Genomic DNA, 7469 nt, shown 5'->3' on the forward strand with positions numbered 1-7469 from the left:
AATCAATTGTTTGAAATGCAGTATGACAAGGATGACTGAAGACATGTAATAGTTTTTTTTTTTTTTTTTTTCATTATGGTTTAAGTTTCTAAATAATTGTTTTTGTTTTTATCCTTCTTTCATTCTATTTGTGAAGAAAAATAGGGGGAGAATTGCTATGGGGTCTGTAATGTTCTGAGGTTTGCCACTAATCTTGTTTTAAGACTGGTTAGCTTGGCTGGTTTTAGTTTAACTACACTAACTCTGTTTTTTTTAATTGGTTGATTTTTCTTTTAACCGATTGATTTTATCCGCTGCATCAAACTGTTTTTAGCTGGTTTTCACATTGATTTTGCTGATCTTCCTTTTTGGAAATCACTCAGTGAAAATTGGTTTTGTGATGTTTATTGTTTCTGGAATGGATTACCCCTTGTACCTGCACATTTTGTGTATTGCAGGTTGTGCCAAATTCAACAGAACATCCCAAAGCAACCCAGGGATTTGTCTTCATCAGGGGGAGAATGTTGAAAATGAAGCTTTGATGCCTCCAAATTTGTGAAGATAGCTTGAAGTCTGTGTTTTTGTGTATGGGCATGGGTTTTAGGTTGTTTAGAATTTGTTAAATTCACTCTTAGTCAATTCAAATATGAATCAATCCAATTCCTTAAACGATTATTTTTGAAAGCTATAAAACTGGGATTATCTCCCTATATCAAAACATACAAAAAGAGAGATTCAAAAACACATTTGTGAAAGATTGGATTCAAGATTGCAAGATTGCTTTGGCTTTGCATTGGTTTAAGAGTGGAGTAGGTCTAACTGTAATTCCTTGAATCAGGTGTAATCTTTCCTGTTTTCATTTGTAATTGTTTCCTAGTTTGTAAATTTGCAAACTGTTGTATTGTGAAGTCAGAGGGTGTTATGACTTTGTGTGTGGTTTATCAAAGAGGGTGAGTGTTCTTGAGAGGTCAAGATCACCTCTTTGTTGGTGTGTGTGTTTGTAATCTGTTGTTGGTTACATAGTGGAATGTCATAGAGTTTCTGAGAACTAGATGTAGCATTGGTAAGGAGTGAACCGGTATAACTGTTTGTGTGATTTTCTCTTTCTCTCTCAATCCTTTAAAATTGTCCGTTATGTGATTTTAACATCTGCGGATATAAACAATTGGTTAATTCGCATAAACAACCGATTGATTTTTTGAAATCAGTTTAAAAATAGTTTTGGTTCTTGGCTGATATGATTGTTTTGTCTGTACTTCTTCATTAATCTTCATTCTACTCCATTGTTTGCCAAAATCTTCCATTAAACAATTCACCCCTCCCCTCTTGTTTAAGTCATTAAATCTAACAGTTCTGCTGCCTACCGAGGAGAGGGAAAAGGTCATGACCCACGATGAAGGCCACCTGATTCGTGAGGCCATAAGGCGGTTTGGCCAAGCTCTTGCTACAAGTTGATTGGCCGATACCAAGATAAAAGAACGGGCGACCGCAGAAGACTTGAGAGCCCAATAGACCTTCAAGCTCCGCAAAGAGGTAGAAAATCTGCAAAGCGAGCTCCAGCATACCAAGAATTTCCAACAAGAAGTTGAGCGTCTCATGGCCGAGAAGACCAAAGAGGCTGCAAACCAAGCTCAAGAGGCTGTGGCAGAAAGGGGAAGGCTCTTGGCTAAGGTCGAAAAACTTAAGGGGGAGCTGGCTCGCAAAAGATGAAGAATTCACTAAGGAAAACAAAGCATGCAAACAAGACGCCACCCAAGCCTTCCTTGTAGGATTTGAGGTGGCCATTGAACAAGCTTCAAGACTTCACCCCAACATTGATTACTCCTAACTCAGCCCGAGTAAAACCGTGGTCGATAGTCAATTAATGGAGGAGTAGTCTTACTCTTCATTTATTTGTAAATATCTGAATATTTTAAACAATATCATGCTTTTCATTTACTTTACCTCATGCCTGTTAACTAGGACTTTCTTTGCTAATCTCACTATTTAGCTTAGTAAACTTCAAATAGTGTAACTCAATGCATGCCTTGTTATTTAACTTAGTGAACTACGATCAACCTAAGTATAACAACTATTGTTAACATCAACTTAACATTTAGGCTTTAAGCTTGAAGTAATAAAAATAACAAGAACTCAATGCACAAAACTGAGCAGGTGAAATCACGGGGTTCTCAAGGAACTAACCTTTTGACGAACTATACCCCTTAGCCACAAAGAATCGATGCCCATTCTTGACGTACATATGTGTACTTCATATACTTGGGTAGGGGTCATATACCTTGACCTTGCCAGGCATTGCTTCACTTACTCAGATAGTTGCACCTTTATGAGCTTGGTCATCTCATCCTACATTAAGAATGATTCATTTTCTTAGGGTATCTAACTCGGATGCTCATTTATACACCGAGTCAACCCCAATTTGTCATAAACATAACCAGACACCTTCATCGCACATTACTTAAGCATTCCATATATAGCGCTTGAACTCGGGTGATCGTCCTCTCAACAAACTAATCCAACTTATCATACACTTAGACAACTTAGTCACTACTCATATGCAGAGCGCCTGAACCCGGGTGGTCATGTTGAACAAGATGCTTTGATGTCTCCAAATCCAAGAGGAAAGCTTGAAGACCTTGCTGCTGGGTGTGTGTGTTGTCTAGTTGTTTGAAACTTGTTAATTCATTCATTAAGTTGATCCAAGTTCATTTGAATCTTTAACCTTTTGAAAAGATGTGTTTTCTAAAAAGCTGTCAAAAATTTAACAGGTTGTTTTTCAAAACAACAGGTTGTTTTACCTTAGCTGTTTTTGAAAACTTGGTTGACTTTGCTGTCAAACCAAAACAATCGATTGTTTCGACAAAACAACCGATTGTTTTCCTGCAAACCTTAACAAAATTCTGTTAAGCGGTTTTAATATGTTTTAAATGATCCTAACTAACTTGGCTCCTTTATTAAATGCTTTGTACCACTTGGTGGGTCTATATAAAGGTGGTTTTATCAAAATAACAGAAAGAGTTTATCAAAATAGTTTTTCCAAGATTTGAAAGAGCTTTGAATCATTTTTAAGTGTGTGGAATAGGATTGGGTTGTAATTCTGAACTTTAAGCTTTGTAATACCCAGGTGTATTCTATTCCCTTCTTCCTTGATTACTATATTTCTATAGTTGTGTTGCCAAGGAGTGTTGTGTGTTCTTGAGGGGTTCAAGATCAACATTCTTGGTGTGGTTTGCCAAAGGTAGTGTGTTTCTTGAGGGGTTCAAGGTCACTACTTTGGTGTGTGGTGTTTGTAATCTGGTTTTGATTGCATAGTGGAATACCCAGTGGTTTCTGGGGACTGGATGTAGCTCTTGGTGTAAGAGTGAACCAGTATAAATTGCTTGTGTGCTTATCTCTTACCCTTAACTCTTTAAATTCTGTTTTTAAGTTGTTTTCATAACCTGCTGATAAAAACAACCGATTGTTTTTCTGATATCATCTTAAAACAGTTTTGGGTATTTGTTTCCTTGATTATTTTCTCTGTAATTCAGCATTGATTTTTATTATACCTTCAAAGTTTGTGAAAATCTCTCTTAAACAATTCACCCCCCTCTCGTTTAAGGCCATATATTCTAACAATTGGCATCAAGAGCTAAGTTCTTGAAAGATATTCAAGTTTTGATCCTAAATCTTTTTTAAATGGCTGAAAAGTTTTCTTTTGGGGAAGGTGCCTGTTTAAGCAAACCACCTTTGTTTTGTGGTATGAAATATGAATTGTGGTGCATAAGAATGAAATTCTTTGTTGAATCTATAGATAGAAAAATCTGGAATGTTATTACAAATAGCTATCTCATGCCTATATCTGAAAATGTTTCTTCTGAAAGAAAGCATCTTGATTGTGTAGCTATGAACATCATTGTATCTGCACTTGATTCTAATGAATTGCTCAAGGTTTCAGAATGTAGTTCTGCCAAAGAAATGTGGAATACCCTTGAACAGTATCACAAGAATCCAAGGAGTACCTTGATGGACAAAAAAGAATCTTTTGTTGAATCTTTCTCTTCAAAATCCAAAAAAGAGGTTTGTCTTATGACAAAAGAAGAATTTGGATCAAGTCAAGCTGTTGGGAACAAAAACTGTCAATACTCAAGTGATGAGAGTGAAGAGGAAACATTTAGGTTGTTGTTTAAGAAATTCAGCAAGTCCCTAAAGAAGAGAAACAACAAAAGTGACTCATTCAACAGGTATGATAACAAGAAACCTACTGAGTTTAACACTAACAAATATACATGCTTTGGATGTGGTGAACAGGGTCATATTAAAATTGAATGTCCCAACAAAAAGAGGAAAAACTTCAAGAAGCATGAGAAGAAAGGAAAATCAAGAAGAGCTTATAATGATGACTCATCAAGCTCCTCTTCAAGTGATGAAGAAGAAGCAATTTTATGTCAAATGACAAGACAAGAAAGTGACACAAGCAGTGTAAGTTCAAGCTCTTCCATTAATGTTTAAAATTATAGCCAACTTCTTGAGGCCTTCAATGAGACTCATGAAGAAGCTAATAGGTTGGCCCTTTTGAACAATCGGTTGAAAGGTTTAAACAACTGGTTGGAAAATCGAGTCAAGACTTTGGAAGAAGAGTTGAACCATTCAAAAACAGATTTTGAAAGTTTGGAAATGATTTACAAAAACTCTTTTTGCAAGTGTGATTCTAGCTTTTGTGAAAATTGTGAATCTCTTCAAAAGAAGGTTCACTATCTTTTAAAAACCATGGACAAGTTTTCCAAAGGCCAATCCAATCTTGAAACTGTTCTTGCTTCTCAAAAATGTGTTTTTGGCAAGGCTGGGTTGGGGTTTAATCCAAACAGAAAGAACAAATCTGTTTCAAAACCCTTTTCAAGTTTCTTTGAAAAATAACCTGTTGTTTTATCGAAACAACCGGTTGAAATTTGTCATTACTGCATGAAAAGGGGCCACACTATTAGATTCTGCAGAGTAAGAAGGTTTTCTGTTCCTAAAGGTATTTTGAAATGGGTTTCTAAGGTTTCTAAGGTTCCTACTAACATCATTGGACCCAAATTCATAAGGGGACCAAATCTTGCTTCTTAATCCTTTCTTGTAGGTATCCTTGGCAGCCAAGAATAATCTTTGGGCTTGAAGAATGATTGTCAAAGGGAAAAGTGACAAGAGTAAAGTCAATCTTTGTACCTACACTTTCAATTGTATATGTCTTGCAAGGTTCTTTGAAAGTCAAGAGACATCTTGGCACATGCATAGTGGGTGCTTAAAAGAGAAACTTCAAGAATAAAGAGAGTATGTGTATTTTCATTTCTCAATTTATGTAAGTGTGCCTTGTGACCATATGAACATCTCAAAGTCTTCTTTTTGAGTGAATCTATTGGGGTTCTCTGTGCAAAGGTATGAACAAATTGCTTACTGCATTAAAAAATGTTCTTTTTGCTGTCACAGTAAAACAATCGATTGTTTCTGCGAAACAACCGATTGTTTTTCCTCTGGCACCTTTGTATAATGCTGCCAAGTTTTCTTATGCATGATTAAACCATTCCTCTTTTTCAAATCTTGCTTTTGGATAAATATACATTGAGTGTGCCTTAGAATTTGATAATAAAAGTTATATCCACTTATTTTCTTGAAAGCTCTATGACATGTTCTATTCTTGAAATGTCAAAATTGTTTGTACTGCTGGACTACTCTATTATCATTTTGATTTCTGGTATGTACAACCCTTCTCATTGTCTATTTGTAGATCAAATAGGGGGAGTTGTTTATGCTTGATTTGGTTGTATAAGATAGCTTTAAAACTGATGCATTATGTTGTTGCTTCTCTGCACTTGAAAGCACTTGATTACTTTAATTTTTTCTGGTTTTTCTACTAATGTTGTATATGCAGAAAACTGGTTTGTGTGTGTCTTGTTATCTTGTTGCTATACTTGCTTTGTATATGCATCAATTATGTGTTACAGGACCTTTCAAGTACAGGTGTTATGATGAAGAATAATCAAAGTGATGCTTATGGTTCAAGAGTATACACCTTATTCAAATTTTTGACAAGTCAAAATTCATGACCTATGTAAAGTAAGTTGTATATGTTCATCCTATGCTTTTGGCTTCATAAGACCAAATGAGATTCTAAACATGCTTGTGGTAATGCAAAGGTATGAATGTATTTCATTATGCATTTCCCATCACTTTGAAAGATGATTTGCTTTGAAAAATAACATTTTCTTGCTGTATCAGAAAAACAGCCAATTGTTTTCACGAAACAACCGATTGTTTTACCTCTGGAACATTTGAATAAAGCTGTCATGATTTCTTATGCATGATTACAACTGTTTCTTTTCTTTCATAATCCATTATGAGTCAAATATGCATTCTTTGTGCCTCTGAATTAGATCATAAAGAGATATATTCTTTGTTTTCCTTGAAATTCAAAGCTTTTTATGAATGGCAACCACATTGGTGGTCATGGGGTTGATGAATATTTGTGAATGTAATCTTTGGAACATCTGGAAGGTTTGCTCTTAACAGAAGAGACAATGTGTCTACCAAATCCAACTCTTGAGCAATCATTTGACCAACTTGAAGATGAACTTTTTGAAGTACTCCATTGTTGGGTGCTGCTGGATGAAGAAAAGATAGGGGGAGAAATTGTGGTCTCCTTGCTGAAATTTCTTGGAGTCTATGGTACTTTGATTCTGCTGTCGTCATAGCTCTGATACACCATAGTTTTTACTGCAATTCTGATATGGTATCAAAGATTTGTTGCTGCAATGGTGCTGCTACAACACATAGGTTTTCTGGTTTATCATGTTGCTGTTATATGCTGGTTTTCAATGCTGGAAATTCTGTTGTTTGTATCCCTTCTTTCATTCTATTTGAGAAGACAAATAGGGGGAGAATGGTGTGGTTTTATGTGTTAAGTTGTTGTTGCTACACTATGGGGTTATCTGGTTTTATCATGGTTTAAATTCTGCTGCTACCATGCTCTTAGTCACCATAGTTCTGTTGCACACAAGTCTCATTTGGGCAAAGGTTTTTATGGTTATTTGACTGGTTTTTCTGCTTAAAGGCTTATGCAGAAAACTGGTTTTGTGTGCCTTGGTATCCTGCTGGTATACTTGCTTTGTATATGCACAAATTCTGTTTTGCAGGACCTTTCAAGTTCAAAAACAACAACACAAACAAACCAGGGATTTGTCTTCATCAAATAGGGGGAGATTGTTGAACAAGATGCTTTGATGTCTCCAAATCCAAGAGGAAAGCTTGAAGACCTTGTTGTTGGGTGTGTGTGTGTTGTCTAGTTGTTTGAAACTTGTTAATTCACTCATTAAGTTGATCCAAGTTCATTTGAATCTTTAACCTTTTGAAAAGATGTGTTTTCTAAAAAGCTGTCAAAAATTTAACAGGTTGTTTTTCAAAACAACAGGTTATTTTACCTTAGCTGTTTTTGAAAAACTTGGTTGACTTTGTTGTCAAACCAAAACAATCGA

The sequence above is a fragment of the Phaseolus vulgaris genome, chromosome 1 (genome assembly GCF_000499845.2).
Source record: "Phaseolus vulgaris cultivar G19833 chromosome 1, P. vulgaris v2.0, whole genome shotgun sequence".
Lineage (NCBI taxonomy): Eukaryota > Viridiplantae > Streptophyta > Magnoliopsida > Fabales > Fabaceae > Phaseolus > Phaseolus vulgaris.